Here is a 17,387-nt window from a genome sequence, read left to right on the forward strand (position 1 = left end):
CTCCGACCCACATCTCTTTCTGAGTGCATCAATATTTTTCATCATGAAGCTTCTTTGATGCTACGCAATGTGCAAGGTCAGACTGACCTAAGCGAGAATGTTGAATATGTGGCTGAAGAGTGGAACAGTCTGAGCACTTGGCTAGTGGCTCAAGTTCCAGTTATGATGCAGCTCCTGAATGCAGAGGGAAGTCAGAGGATCGAGGCTGCAAAGCAAAGGTTTGCTAGAAGGGTGGCTCTTCATGAACAAGAACAAAGACACAAGCTACTTGCAACTGCTGAAGAAGCCAGAAGAAAGCAAGAGGAAGCTGAAGAAGCTGCACGTCAAGCCGCAGCTCAAGCTGAACAAGCCAGATCAGAGGCAGAGAGACTTGAAGCTGAAGCTGAAGCCCGTAGACTGGCACCAGTAGTTTTTACTCCGGTTGCTTCTGCTTCCACTCCTGCTAATCAAGCTGCTCAGAATGTTCCTTCCAGTTCTAATCAGCCCAGCTCGTCCAGACTCGACACCATGGAACAACGTCTTAATACTCATGAGTCCATGCTGATTGAAATGAAGCAAATGATGATGGAATTTCTGCGTCGATCTGATAAACCCTAGCTTTAGGATCTCTTCGCGTTTATTTTTCTTTAACTTTGTTTTATTTCGTTAACCTCTGGTTCTTTCTTTTTAATCTTTACTTTGCTCGTTTGTGATTATCTATGCATATATATATATCTGACATTATGTTTGCAAAATTTTCTTTATTCATACTAAACTGCGTTTACATCATACATTTTTTTCTTTTTCCTAAAATCCTAGAATGGAGGATCCCTCCTCATTCTTCTGCACTCCTGGCGCTGCTCTGACCTTTCCTTCTCCAGACGCTCTAGTGCTCTACTGCTCTGACCTTTCCCCTTCAATGCACAAATTATTTCCTTAATTCATAAACATTAAGCATACACATACTGATACTTCTAAACCTAGCACAAGTTGCTAGGACAGAGCTCGTTATTACTCGTGCGGAGTCGGAATAATTTACCTAATTCCTATTTGTAAACTCTTCTATAATTGATTCTCAAGCTAGAATCAATTCCGAGGAGAAGCTACTCACATACTATGTTGTATGTTCTACTACAACAAATCATGTGTCTCAACAAGATAAATCAGCATATAAGCTTGTCCAGACTCCCTACGATGAAAAACAACTGTGTAGCCCTTAATTAACACAAAAGGGTGTTTGCTGCGCACAGCTCTGACATTGGTATGGTTTGGGGAGGGTTACACATTGGAAAAACTTATACCATGAGCATTGGATGTACAATAGAATACTCTTAACAAATGCCAGTAACTTCTTTTACTCATACAGCACCGAGAGGCGTCTCATCAAAAGGCATTTAAGCACTGTGAGAGAAGAGAATGGAGCGAGGATCATCTTGAATGCATATCCGTGAAGAACTATAAAGGACAATTGAAATTAGTAGCTTAATTGAATTATACATGCTGGCCAAAGATGACATTAAGAGCGTGACAGAACCCCTTTTGAACTGCACATACCAAACGATGTATAATATTAGTTTCAAAAGACACACATGGGAAGAACAACACATAATCTTAGATAAGAATAACAAAATACATTATGAATGCTAAAGCATGTAAACAAACAACCCTGATTATGTTAGATTGAATAAGGTATCAACCTTTTCAATATATGTTACGTAGTGCTAATTTTATCACATCACTATTTTTCTCTTCCTTCCTCACAATCACTCTGTATCTCTCTCATTCATATGCATCACAGTCACAATTACAAGTGATGTGCAACTGCAAGGATTGAATTACATAAGATGTGAAACCATCATTATTGTATAGGATAAGTGTGAATTAAACGTGATAAAGAATCTTTTTTCCATTCATTGCATCCTCTGAACATGAACGAATAAATGGTTGCTATGTATATGGGAGATCATCCAGGAATAGAGATATAATCCAAGAATAAGCGAATAGGAAAACTCAGTAAATGGTTTCTAAGTATATGACCCAAGTAATAGAGTAATTAAAAGCTAACTCTCATCATATCATACTAGTCTAAATTCAAGAAGTAGTTTCAAAGATAAAAGACCTTGGCACAATTCCTCGGCGACGTAGGTCATACTCTGTTGCTTGCCGAAGAGCCCTTGCAAATGCATTGAAGGTTGCCTCAATAATATGATGAGAATTCCTTCCATCAAGCTGTGCTCAAATGAATGGAGATATATGTTAAAACGTTTAAAAAAGATAGAGTTCAATATGCATAAATTTCAGAAAGTTCAAGTTGGAATCAGTATGTAATGCCTCAAAAGCATAAACATAATATCATAATTATGTAACATAGTACTGAAAGAAAGCACAATATTACACCATTAACACTTTAGTTTGTTTCTTCCACAAGGACAGAAAAATATACTAAAACAACTGCAGCTAATAACAAAAATGAAAAAAACGAAGATCCAATGTTTCAATACCTGTCGGATGTGAAGTGTCATACCAGAAGTATTTACTAAAGACTGGAAAAAATGCTCCACCAACTACAAACTAGGATATCTAGCCAATTCATCAGTAAATAACAATAAATGAAAAAACCACAGAAAAAAGATCAAGAAACTGTTGGATATTGTTAAATATCTTCACAGAGACTACGGTCATCCACCTCCGACAATCGTTTTCCTCTGTACATCGCTGGTCCATTGGAGGTTGTATTCGAGAATGGTGCTACCGCTTCCAATATTAATGATTGTTTTGACTGCAGTCTCTATTAAGATATTTAACAATATCCAACAGAAACATAATGAATCTTTTATGGAAAAGGAACTTTTATCAAAGAAAGTAGAGTGATGGTGACAATAAGCTACCCTCAAGATAAAAATACAAGAAATGAAAAGGACTACAACAAAAAATACAGTTGGGCAGCCTAGTCTGTCAGGTAAGAACATAATCCAAGTTCAAAGAAGAATCTTGGGCATGACAACCCCTGAAAAGATGCGTGTCTTGGTTTCAGCCAAATGCAATAAATTTAAGCAAAAACTGCACATTGACACAAAACTTTGGCCTTCTTGTTTATTCCAAATCCTTTATAACCAACCAACAAGAACTGCTCCAGAGTAGAAGGTACCCAGTTCTCATGAAGAAACCTCCAAAGAGATTGTTCCAAAGCACAAATGTGGAAATAAGTGTAATACTGTTTCTGAGCTAGACTTGTATGTAACATAAATGCCAGTGAATGAGTTGTGACTGTAAGGCTCACAAATGTGTAAAAAATAATATGTGTTATTCTTGGTCTAGGCAGCATTAGAGTTGCAGATGGGATGAGATTTGTAAATTAACATTTTCTCTAATTTATTACCATATTTATTTGGGAGGTCTATGCCTCAGTTCTTGATAGCCCCCCTCCCCCAAACACAACCTAACCATCAGATTTATGTTGATTTAGCAATTAATATCCACATGCAGCAACAACATACCGGCGAAACGTGTATTAATGCTTCATCAAGTGGAGCAGAGAAGTTACCGAACCGGTTAATACCCTTCCTATCACCAAGAGCCTGCAACAAAGCCTACAGATGTAATAGAAATATCTTAGTTTTTAAGATGATATATGAGTGATAAGCGTATAATTGATGCACTTTATGTGTGTCTTACTAAGATTCATTATATATATTTTTGTGTTTAATTGTTATGACTTAGCTGTGTTTTGACCATTAGTGCTTATTTGAATTATTCATAGAAAAGTGCTTAATTCTACATTTTTAGTTTCTATGACTGTTTTGCTAGAACAGGTTGAATCTGGAGCTATAAATATCCAAATAGGGCGAATAATATGTCGTTGGAAAGCTAACTCAAAGACCTACAATTTTCATGTTCAGCACAATTCGCGAACCAGCCATGAACTTGGTCATAATTGCCTTGCAAAGTTGCTGTCGCTAATCCTACGAGTCTGGAACAGACTCCACTAAAATGATAATATCTTGGGCTACAGTACTCAGAATTAGGATCCGATTGAAGTCCCGCGAAGCTGACTTAAAGATCTACAACTTTCATTTTTATCTCGATTGAATATTCAGACTTTTTGTTGGACCCGCGAATACCTGATTGTTAAGCAGCTTACTCCTTTATGTGGGCCCGATTTTGTGAAGATTTAGAAAAGATTTAGATAACAAAAATTGTTACTTGATGAACAAGTTTATTTATTAGTACAAATAAGTTAGTTTAGGCTTTTGTTAGATCACACCACGTCACCACCTCACCTCACCACCACCACCACCTCACCCCACCTTCTATCTCTCCCTCTTTTCTAGTATGAGTTGCTAAATTCCTTAGTTAGTCTTAGGGTTTTTAATATTCTTGTGTTTGCAAACTTGAGGTTATGTTCTTAATGATAATTCTTTCTTTATTAATTCTCTTCATCTCTTTTCATGAAAATATGGTTTGCTTAATTCCGTAGGTTTAGGAATAAGAGTTGATGCATGTTCGCTTAGTTCATGTTAGTTTGTAACTGTTTCTTAATCGCTTAGTTTAGGAAACTGTGAATTAATTTCCGCTTAGTTAATTAGTTCTCACGAATTAGAGAATTGATAAGGAAGAATTAATCTTTTGTAACCAATGAAGGTTTGTTGCACTTGAATGTTATAATCCGATGACTAACGTTTTCCCTATTCTGTCTATCTCTTTAATTATTGCTTTGTTACCTTCTACCAAATCAATAAAAACCCCCTTTTTATTTGCTTTTGTTTTACTCTAATATCAATTAATAATTCATCAAAGTCCTTGTGAGAACGATCCTGGTGTTGAACACCTTGTACTGCATTCAAAGCAAAAATACTTTGACATGCACCCTGCGTTCGTCAAGGAGTGCAATTTGAAAAAAAAAAATATGATAAATGCAAAACCCCTTATTATATAATTAAAATGAACATCATAACCGTAAAAGTTTCTACCATAGGGTTAAATGCTACTCTGAATGGAAGGATTAAGTCATACATTAAAATAAAACTTGCAAATCATTCTGTATGTAACACGTTGAAATTAAGAAATTGAAGCCAGCTTGTGTTTCAGGGAAATAAAAGACAAAGTTCACATTATCAGTACCGTTCCAATAGCAACAACAATATCTTCATTTGTGTGATGATCATCAATGTGTATGTCACCAGTAGCCTTTACGTGCACATCAAACAACCGATGTGAAGCAAGTTGCTGAACAATCAAAATCAAATTTAGTTTTTTCCATTGAACAATTCGAAATCCTCAAAAGTTTTCAACTACATTGTGACGCTCATTGAGAAAGCCGAACATAAATCCTCATCCATGACAAGGCCAGCCCATGGGGAAGACCACTAAAGCATTGACTTTAGGCCTCTACAACTACATAAGTGCAATTCAAGTATAATTTTAGGTCCAAACATATTGTTATTTACTGATTTTTTCACCATTTGATGTGAAGAAATTAAGAGTAAAGATTATTACCTAAACAATAAACTCCTCATCTTATCATAACTCTAATAGGAAAAAAAACCTCATCGCATAAAAACAGCTCTATCACTTTAGAAATCAGTTTTGACCTACATGTACGTTGGGCCATCCCTAATCTATGATCAGATTCTGACAATTCACAAGGTTTGACCAGTTGTGTTTCCTCTCCCACCTCCATCCACCTAATCTAAAGTTATTTGGTTCCTTCTTTCTCATTTTCTGCTAAGTGTCTAATTGTAATCAGTTGACAGATTTGTGAGGCAGTTATACTAAGCTATTGTCAGTTTTATTTCACTGTTGCCATTATTTTCTGTTTCCTTACTGCTCGGCAATCAACTGATTCTATTTTACAGGCTAACATCAAGGGCACCAAGAAAAAAACTCAGAAACAAGAAAATTAATTAAGCAATTCCACGAAACAAAATTCATCTTTATAACTTGCCTATTACACTAGGAGAGTGAAGATTAAAGGTCAACTAGGAGAAGGGTGAAGTGATTACCAAGGAAATCACTTAAAATGGCAAGGCTGCTGTTGGGAAATAATCTGTTGGGGAGATGGTGAAACACTTGGATTGATGAAGATGTTGATGACGGAAGCACTTGAAGATTCAAAGCGTGCATACGCACTAACCTTTAGGTTCAATTCGCCCCTACCAATTAATGTATATTGGATGCAATTGAGATAAACCAGCAAATTTCCTTCAGGATACTAGGAATCCCTTGATGTGGTTTGCACTAACACACCAAGCGTATCTTTGACAATAGTTGACAGAAGTATGATTCCCCACACTTCACTCATGCATTAGTGAAGTGAAGGATGATTTAGTATAAAGTAAATGGAAGAGAAATTGGTAAGGAAGATGCCAATTTCGCACATCTGAATCATCTGGTTTTTCTGCCCAAGTATCTCTTTATATAGAGATATTAACATCCCTTGGTGAAAAGAAATCTCTTGAAAAAAAGTTTCTCAAAAAGCCACATATACATTTAATGTTCAGAAAAATTCCCAACCAACACGTTGGTTCGCCTGGCAATGCAATCGCGCCTCGCGGGTTCGACTCCTAGGGACGTGACTTTTTGCTTAAATTTTAAATTCAAATTAATGAACCAAAAGGTTAGATGTCATAGCATGATGCCTACCCATTGGACCAGCTTACTAAATGAACAAATTCTCGAACATTAATAATATAACCAATAATCAAATACATATTTCCAAGTTTACATATTTTGGAAATATATTTCACAATCCCCCACCCTTTACAAAATATAACTAAATCCATATTTCTGGAAATATTATGGTTTCAGATAATGGTATCTTATGATTTGAACCATTACTTAGTAAGAAATGGGTTCCACTTATTCCGAATAGAGATTGGTAGACAAGCTTTGAACCAACTATTCAATGGAACAAGTGTGCATAACTTACACATGAAATCTCGGTATTATCAAAAGAATTTAAATTTGACACATTCAATAAGACCTTGTGTCACATATCATTTTCATGAGAATTTAAGAGTCAAGCCCTTTAACTCCATGAAGCAGCCCCACTTCATTCTCATATAGGTAGATTATATCAGAAATGCACCCATAATTATACATTCCAACAAATATATGTTATATGTCCATTAAGAAGAAACCTTCATCCTACCACTTTATTCTTATGGTCCAAGTACTTCTACTCTTTGGGATGTATCGATAATTAAGTACTTGAAATCATTCTTATAGTGTACTTTCATCATTGAACTCAAGACTTAATTTTATTTAAGTGTGAGTTGAGTTTCCACTATTGGTGATCAATTCGATATGGGCTTGAGACCCATCCCCAATGATGTCTTCAACACCATTTCCTTTGTCAGACCTTTCGTCAAAGGATCTGTAAGATTCTTCTTAGTTCTTACGAACACTATGAAGATTACTCCATTTGAAATTAAACCCTTCACATAGCTATGTCTTAAACCAATATGTTTGGATTTTCATTATATACTTGGTTGTATGCTTTTGATAGTGTGCACTGACTATCACAATGTATAGATACTTGTCTCATAAGTTTTGGCCAAATAAGTATCTCATACAATAAATTTCTTAGTCATACAGTCTCTTTACTATATACAACAAGAGCAATAAACTCTGCAGCCATGGTGGAGTCAGCAATGCAAGTCTGTTTCTTTGAACCCCAAGAACCAGCACCTCCGCCAAAGTTGAAGATCCATCCACTAGTGAAAGCATGATCTTCTACATAAGTTACCCAACGGGCATCTGTATATCCTTCCAAAACTGAAGGATAACCATTATAGGTCAAACTATAATTAATTGTCCCTTTCAAGTATTTGAATACTCTATTAACAACATGCCAATGGTCTTTACTTGGATTACATGTATACCAACTTAACCTACCGACAACATATGATATATCAGGTCTAGTACAGGTCATGGCATACATTAAACATCCGATTGCCTTTGAATATTCAAGTTGTGCTACATGACATCCCTTATGTGGTTATAAATTAGTATTTTGATCAAAAGGGGTAGAAACATATTTGCAATCAAAATAATCAAATTTCTTAAGCACTTTCTCAATATAGTGAGATTGGGATAAACCAATACTCTCACCATCTCTTGTAATTTTAATTCCTAAAATCACATCTGCTTCACCTAGATCTTTCATATCAAAATTATTGGATAGGGAATATTTAGTCTTTTCTACCTCATTTAAATCAGTGCCAAAGATTAACATATCATCCACATATAAACAAATCATAACACCTTTTTTCATTTTGAAATTTACTATAAACACATTTGTCAGATTCATTTATTTTATATCCATTAGCAAGCACAACTTGGTCAAACTTTTGGTGCCATAGTTTGGGTGCTTGTTTTAACCCATATAACTACTTAGTCAATTTACACACTTTATGTTTTTGACCTTTGATAACAAACCCTTCAGGTTGTTTCATATACACTTCTTCATCCAACTCTCCATTTAGGAAAATTGTCTTAACATCCATTTGATGGATTACAAACTTATAAATAGAAGTTAGTGCCAACAACACTCTAATTGATGCAATTCTTGCAACAGGTGCATAGGTATCATAGTAATCAATACCTTCATTTTGTGTAAGTCCTTTGACAACAAGTCTAGCTTTAAATTTATCAATGGTACCATCAACTTTCATTTTCCTTTTAAATATCCATTTACAACCTATACGTTTGGATTCTGGTGGAAGATCTACTAATTTCCAAATAATTTCACATACTATAATGTGTAAAATATTTATTTTCCTTTTAGCATAATATGCATATAAGACATTGTGATGGAAGATATATTTCACAGATATTAAATCATATATAATTGCAATGTCCATTATATAGAACGTAACAATTGGTGCAATGGTAAAGGTCTAGCAATGTCCTTCTCATGGACCGAGTTCGATTCCTGCACCATTCATTTCAGTTTCTTTTTAACGTTACTTTTATTAACCATAATCATAGCAGTCATGGCTCTATTCATAAAATGAAACCGAAAACATTCAAGCAACAAATACAGTGAACCAGACCATGATTCCTTAAATCTTACTTCAATTCATTAATTTGCATATGTTAATGTAAATTATCATAACCATATATCATGCAACGGAAATCAAATCATAAGAAGTGACGCATGCTTATGATACAAACATTTAACTATAATTTCAAACATCATTCATTCATGCATAATGAAAAACACATTCAAACATGAACATCAATATTTTTAGATTAGAGCAATCACACAATCTCAATCATTCATTTTAACCATCATATTTATGCAGCGGAAAATTTATAGTTAAGTTCTCAAAAAAAAAACCATCAAGAATAATTTTAAGACATCATTCATGAATCAAATCACCATTAAAGAAAAACTACAAATTCTCTAACTCATGCTTTGCTACCACATGTAAACTTAATCATATTAAAACATGTAGAAGATATATCAGATCTTAAGAATTCATAGTCTTCACACAATACGAATGGTTGTGGTGTACTAACCTCTATTCATAAGTGTAATTGATCCCATTTGATCTTCTTCTTGTTTCAGTCATGGTTTCATTTTCCTTCTCTGATGGTCTTGTGGTGTTCAGAACATACACCACTTTCAGGATTATAGGAAGGAATTGCATCTTCTTCTGCCATCGGTTAAAATTGCCTCGATCAAACTTGTCCAATTTCACAAAATTAGACCCCATATCTTTGAGTGATGCAGCCCTTGATTATGAACAATTGAACCTAAAGATTAGTGCGTATGCACGCTTTGAATCTTCAAGTGTTTCCGTCATCAACATCTTCATCAATCCAAGTGTTGCAGCATCTCCCCAACAGATTATTTCCCAACAGCTGCTACGACCAAGAGTATTGATTACCAAGGAGGAACATCGAGAAGCATGCAAACCATGGAGGAAGTCCATCACTGTGAAGCTTTTAGGCCGCCGCCTGGGCCTACGCTATCTCAAAATGCGCCTCACTAAGCTCTGGCAACCAGCGGGGTCTCTAGACTTCATAGAACTGGAAAATGATTATGTCACCATCCGTTTCTCTGAGTGGGATGATTATCGTCATGTGTTTGATGGGGGACCTTGGATGATAATGGGGCACTACCTGGTAGTTCAACAATGGCAGCCGGAGTTCTTCCCCTTCAAACATGAGATGAAGAGAGTGGTCGTGTGGGTTCGTATACCATGCTTACCAGTTGAGTACTATCGAAAGAACGTCCTCCAGAAGATCGGAGATATCCTGGGTCGTTTCGTCAAGACCTACGAGATTACACTACGAACACGAGAACTAGCTGAAGCAAACCAGCTTATTCCGACGAAAGGGAGGTTCGCCAGACTATGCATTGAGGTGGACCTAACTAAAACTCTGGTATCTTCCTTCGATCTCAGGGATAACTCCTACCTAGTGGAATTTGAGGGATTGAACCTCATCTGCTTCCACTGCGGCTGTTTTGGGCACAAAACGGAGGCTTGCCCCCTCCTCCAGTAATCGCCACCGGAAGGCAACCGTGACAAACCGCACAACAGCGCATCCTGAGCGCCGAAGGGGCAGGAGGAGAATAGAGAGGAGGGCTTCTTTGGGCCGTGGATGATGGCCAAACGCAATCAGAGAAGAAGGGAGAAACCATCTCCGACCACCGCACCAACCTAGACTGACAAAAATGACATCAAGAGTACGGAGGGGATTAACAAAAGTCAAAGGCAACAAGATCCCGGTTCCTCGGGATCAAGGTTTCACGTGCTGCTCGATGACGACAAAGAAGCTAGGTCAATGGATGAGGTCATCCACTCAACAACAGATAAAGCCAAAGGGAATAATCTGAAGGTATCCTTCCACGTGAGGGACACGAGCCAACCATTGACCATGCCTTCGCGCTAGACAAGGGCAAGACGCAGCAACATGGCAATAGGCCTCCAAAAGGAAAAGGCCGTAACCAAACAGCCCATAAAAAAACAGGTAAAGATGAATTTGTCAAAGCCAAGCTAGGGGCCACCAGCATTGCAGCCTTCAAGAAACAAGCCCGTGCAGTGGGCCAGAAAAATGGACCTACAAAAAATTTGTCTTATGGGCCACCAGGGATCTTGGGCCACCTTACCTCCCAACCTTATCTCACCCAGACCCTATCACCTCTTGATATTGTTCCAGCCCCTTGTATCCCTCACCAGCCAAATTCACCACGACCAAAAGATGATCCAGTCTCATCTCAAATCTCCCCACCTTCCCCTTTCTCAGTGGTACTAGAAACCCCACCTCTTGCTCCAGCACCACCTCAACCCCAGGGCGATGTGGGAGGTACGAAACTCCATACAAGACCACCAGAGGCCCCACGCTGGATGAATGATGACTATTTGGGAACACCGAGCGCTGCAACTGCGGAAGTGTCCTTGGGCGGCGTAGCTGGTCCGAATCAGGTTCCGTTAGTGGAACCATAGTTACCTCCCTCCTTTGTTTTAATGGTTAAGTTCCTAGCATGGAACATAAGAGGGGCAGCCGCGAAGGGTTTCCCTAACCTCATTCAAGACCTTACTCGGAGGCACAAGCTTTCCTGCTTATCCTTCTTCAAAACCAGAGTTAGTGGCACTCGAGCTGACCAGATTCTGAGGAAATTGGGTTTCAGCAGCTCTTGCATTGTCCAAGCTGAGGGATTCTCAGGGGGAATTTGGCTCCTTTGGGACCCCTGCTTGATGCATGTTGACATTGTCAAAACCAACGAACAATTTATACATACAAGAATCACTCCAATTGGTAACATCCCCCCTTCTTTGCAACTTTCATCTAAGCCAGCCCAAATCCTAGCCTCCGGAGGATATTGTGGAACGAACTCAGTGCAATCTCCATCCCTAACTTGGAACCCGGGGTTGCCATTGGAGATTTCAACACTTACCTTCTTGCCTCTAAGAAGAAAGGTGGTGCAGGCCCTAACATGCTTTCAATGGCCCAATTCCGCACTTGCCTGCAATCCTGTAACCTTACTGATATGGGATACTCTAGCCCCCCTTTCACTTGGGAGGGTCGTGGGGTCAAGGAGCGATTAGACAGGGACGTATGCAACCCCCATTGGCTAACTACCTTCCCTGAATCTCAAGTGCTGCATCTACCCCAACTTAAATCTGACCATAAACCTTTGTGTCTCTCTCTCACCAGGTACAATGGAGATGACCACAGAAATCGCCCGTTTAGATTTTTAGCCTCTTGGTTGACAAGTGAAGACCTGCCCAAGATTGTTGAATCGTGTTGGAGGAGTTACAGCGATTGGCACATGACAACTGAGCAATTCAGGGTTCAGGTCTCCGCTTGGAACAAAGAAACTTTTGGCAATATCTTCAGGAAGAAACGTGACCTTCTGGCATGACTTGAAGGTATCAATAGAAAACTGAGCATGCACAGAAACAGAGGTTTGGACAAATTGCAGACGGAGCTCTGGCAAGAATACAACACGACTCTTCAACAGAAAGATGCTCTTTGGATGCAAAAGTCACGATGCCAGTGGGTTCAACTAGGTGACCAAAACACTAATTTTTTCCACTTGGCTACCACCGTTCAGAGGATGCATAAAAAAAAATAGAGAGCCTCGCTTCCCCGACGGGTACCCTAATCACATATCCTCTCCTCCTCAAGCAGATGGCAGTGGAGTTCTATCAGGAGTTGTACAGGGAACCTGAGCAGCAAAGAGACATCTCCTTCATCTCTTCTTTCCCTCAACTTCATCGAGAAGATCTTGCTGAGTTACAGGGGCCGTTCCACGAAGATGAAATTAGGAATGCTCTCTTTGACATGGGCAGCTTCAAAGCACCCGTGCTAGATGGGTTGCAAGCGATTTTCTTCTAATCCCAATGGGGTGTGATCAAGCAATCAGTGGTAGATACCATCCAGAGCTGCGTGCACAATAGGAATGAAATAATAGCTTTAAATGAAACCTTGGTGGTGCTAATACCAAAGGTCAATTCCCCTGATAACTTGAAGCAGTTCAGACCTATTAGCATGTGCAATGTCATCTACAAGTCCATCACAAAGATGATTGCGTCAAGGCTAAGAGGTCTCATGGGTTCCCTTATATCCCTAAACCAATGTAGCTTTGTCAAAGGTAGACACAGCTTCGACAACATCATCATCGCCCAAGAAATTTTCCACACTATGCGAACTCTGAAAAGAAGATTGGGCATGGTAGCTATTAAAATAGACCTTGAAAATGCCTATGATCGCCTCACCTGGGCTTTCTTGGCAGACATCCTTAGGCTTGTAGGCGTCGAAGATAACTTCTGCAATCTTGTAATGGAATTTGTTTCCTCGGCATCGTTCCAAATCCTCTTTAATGGAGAAAAAACAACCCATTTTTTCCCAAATAGAGGCATAAGACAGGGCGATCCTCTCTCGCCCTACCTCTTCGTCCTATGCATGAAACGGCTAGTGCATCGCATCCAACATGAAGTTAATGACGGACATTGGAAGCCCATCGTGCTTGCTAGATATGGGCCTCCCCTCTCCCATCTCTTCTTCGCAGATGACCTACTTGTGTTTGGAGAGGCTTCCCTTCATCAATTATCTATCATGAAGAGTTGCCTCCAAGACTTCTGTAATGCCTCAAGTATGAACATCAGCACGGACAAATCTCGAAGAACATCCACTTCAATAGAGGGCGAGATCTCAGCAACTTCTTTGGAATCCCCTCTACCTCAGACCTTGGGAAATACCTCGGAGTACCTTTGATCCACAAGAGGGTGGTCAAGAGCACTTATGGATACTTAGTTGAACGCACCCAGCAGAAACTCTTCTCATGGAGAGCTAATTCCTTGAATTTTGCTGGCAGACTTGCTCTCACCAACGCGGTTTTGGCTGCTCTGCCCTCCTACTGCATGCAGACAGCCCTCATTCCCAAGGGGATTTGCTACCAGTTAGAGAAGCTACAACGAGATTTCATCTGGGGAGCTCCTAACCAAGCCCAAGCTACTCATACCGTTGCGTGGGATAAGATTTGCAGACCCAAGAGACACGGGGGCCTGGGTATTAGAAAGGTCCACGAAAACAACCTGGCTTCACTGATGAAGATAGGCTGGAACCTGATTGTTAACCCTCAAGCTCTCTGGGTCAGTGTCCTGAGGAATAAGTACCAATGCGGGGAGGGGATAATTCCTATGGTTACTAAGAAGCACAACAAGTCTTCCACTTTGAGGGGCATACGAGCATCCTGGACCTATCTTCTTCAAGGGATTAATTGGAACTTGGGGAACGAGGACTCGATTAGATTCTGGAGGGACCTTTGGCTACCCTCCGCTACTTTCCCTGTAGAGGCAGTAGTGGCACCGATCCCAACGGTAATCATCGAAGCTCCTCTGGCTTGTTTCTTTGACCCTGGCAGAGCTTGGATTAGTGACATGTTTTCTCTACACCTCCCTCCGCACTTAACCACCGAAATCCTTCTCCTTTCGGGCCCAATTAATCGGAATGAATTGGATAGTGTCTATTGGCGCCCCTCCCCGGATGGCCATTTTTCAGTCAGCTCCGCTTACGATCTTCTCACGGAGCCAAAGACCCAGGTGCCACGGGAGCCAAGTTGGAGCAATATCTAGAAGTGGGAGGGGCCTCACTGTATCCGCTGCTTCTTGTGGAAGATGCTCCATAATGGCCTCTCCACGAACAACCGACGTTGGGCAGCGCACTCCGCCGATTCCCCCTTGTTCCCTCTCTGTAGCACCGCGCCGGAAACACTTGCCCACCTCTTTCGGGACTGCCCTGTAATCAAGTCGGTGTGGCTCTACTGCAGGATTAACCTTTCAACTTTCTTTGGGGAAGAATTTAACCACTGGGTCTGGAACAACATCCTCTCGAACAGCCCGGGACCCCCCTCTTGGTCTACCATGTTTGGTCCCTTACACTGGAGCATCTGGAAGAACCGCCACTAGGTTGTCTTCCAAAACCAGCCCTTCACAACCACAAACGTCCTCTCAATGGCTCACAACTTGACGACCACTGCTAATCCCTTACCTCTGGCTCAAGTTGCTCACAGACACAACCCACCTTCATATGTCTCAATGCTAATTGGGTGGGAATTTCCTCCCCCGGGAAGAGTCAAGTTCAACGTCGATGGCTCAGTCAAAGGGGTCCAGCGACTTGCAGGCTGCGGCGGCGTGTGTAGGGACGAACGATGGCTCCATGGCTTCTCCAGAAACCTGGGCTCTTCAAATGTCCCTATGGCAGAATTTTGGGGGATCTTAACAGCTCTCCAGCTTGCGGCAGACAACAATCATCATCGGGTTATCATTGAGAGCAACTCAGCGTTGGCTATCAACCTCATCAACAATGGCTGTGATAATAGGCACCCTTACATCACCTTTGTGAGAGCAATCCAAGCATGGAAGGACAAATTATGGGAACTTAACTTCAAACACACAAGAAGGGAAGGGAATGGAGTCGCAGATTTCCTGGCAAATTTAGGACATGAGCTTAATTTTGGAATCCACATTTTTTATGTTCCCCCTATGGGGTGTAATTATCTCCTCTTATCCCAGGAACATTCTAGTGTAGTTTTGGGGCTTGCCCCACATCCAGACCAAAAAAAATAAATACCATTTCTTACAGCATCTTGTTGAAATCAGACTTTGATCTCCTAGATTCAAACTGTTTGTAGTTTAGTCCTTAAATAATTATAGTAATTTAAATCCCTAATTTCACTTATTAAAACTATTATGATCTGATATAAACCCTAATGTTCCCAAATATCTTTAAATCCCTAATTTAAATGATTAAAAGTGCCATGATATGATATAAACCATAATTATGTCCTAAAATATCATTTTGTACACTAATTTTCAAAATTCGTTGAGTCAGAAAAAAAAAATAGAGCAAGATGGAGATTGCTCGTCCCAACTGGTATGATTCCCCGAAGGAATCCCAAACCATGAATTTGTTGAATCGAAAAAAATGTTGAGCAAGATGCAGATTGGTCGTCCCAGCTTGTATGATTCCCGAAAGGAATCCCATGAGCAAGATACACATTGCTCGTTCCCAGCTCCCCAGAGGAACGAGTGTTGAATTAGCCAGCAAAAGGAACCACATTCCACAGTGTAGTGCATCACCCAATAGGACATTGTTGATAATCATAGAACATTGTCCAAGGGGGAGGGGTGAAAATGCGTTGCAAACTACATTGTTTTAGAGACATGTAAATCAACTAAAGGAAAATAGCTCTTAAAGGAAAAAACTTCTGGAACTGAAGGCATGATTGTCTTGTTATCTGAACCTCAGTTGTCCTCATCTGTGATAAAAAACAGCAAGCACCATCAGGCTGTCATCTTGTAAGATTCATCCAAATATATAAAATTGACGTGGTTAGCGTGCTTACCCATTTCATCCTCTTCATCCGTGAGCCCATGAGTGATATGGACATTGAACACTGCTGGACATCCCCCACTTTCAAGTTATTGTCAGGGCAGAACTTCCTCCACCCGCTTCTTACTTTGCCTCCTAAGTAACTTGTATCCCATGTCGAAACACTCCCTAGAAAGGTGAGTGGGATTCTTAGGTTGGTCAAATCTTTCAGATATTTGTTTATGAACTTCCTTGTCAAAGGTTGAAGTATGTATTCCTTAGTACTAGAGACAAACAAAAATATGGGCAAATTATGTATAATCTATTGCAAACTAACCCTACACTTACAAATCCTTTTTACCAGTTGTATGCTCCATCAGACGACTCCTGTAATTATTTGTTCGCAGATGATATAAAATATTTCAGAGTGCATGATGCATACCAATTCTCTCTCTTATATAAGTGAATATGTTTTCAATGAGAGGTTTGATAAATATGTTTGCAAGTTGATCATCAGTGTGCACATAGGATATGTCAATATGTCCTTTTGCAACATGTTCTCTTATGAATTGATGCTTGATTTCGATGTGCTACGTTCTTGAATGTTGAACTGGATTCTTGGTTATGTTGATGGGACTTGTATTGTCACACAATAATGGAATATTATGCTCCTTAATGTTGTAGTCTTCTAGTTGATGTTTGACCTAGAGAAGTTGAGTGCAACAAGAGCCAGCTGCAACGTATTCAACTTCAACAGTAGATAATGAAATGGTGCTTTGTTGCGACTCGTCCAAGATATCAAGCATTGTCCAAGGAAATGACATCCTCCACTGGTGCTTTTTCTTTCAATTTTAACCTGAAATCATCACCTTTCTCACACACAAGACCAAGATTAGCAGTACCTATCACGTATCTAAATATTCTCTTAACAACAGAAATATGTGATTCTTGAGGATTTACCTCAAATCTTGTGCAAAGGCAGACGCTGAACATAATATCTACTCTGCTGGATGTGAGATATAATAGAGATCCAATCATGCCTCTATATTTTGTTGCATCTACAAGCGTGCTTTGGT

Source organism: Lotus japonicus, chromosome 2, assembly GCF_012489685.1.
Source record: "Lotus japonicus ecotype B-129 chromosome 2, LjGifu_v1.2".
NCBI lineage: Eukaryota > Viridiplantae > Streptophyta > Magnoliopsida > Fabales > Fabaceae > Lotus > Lotus japonicus.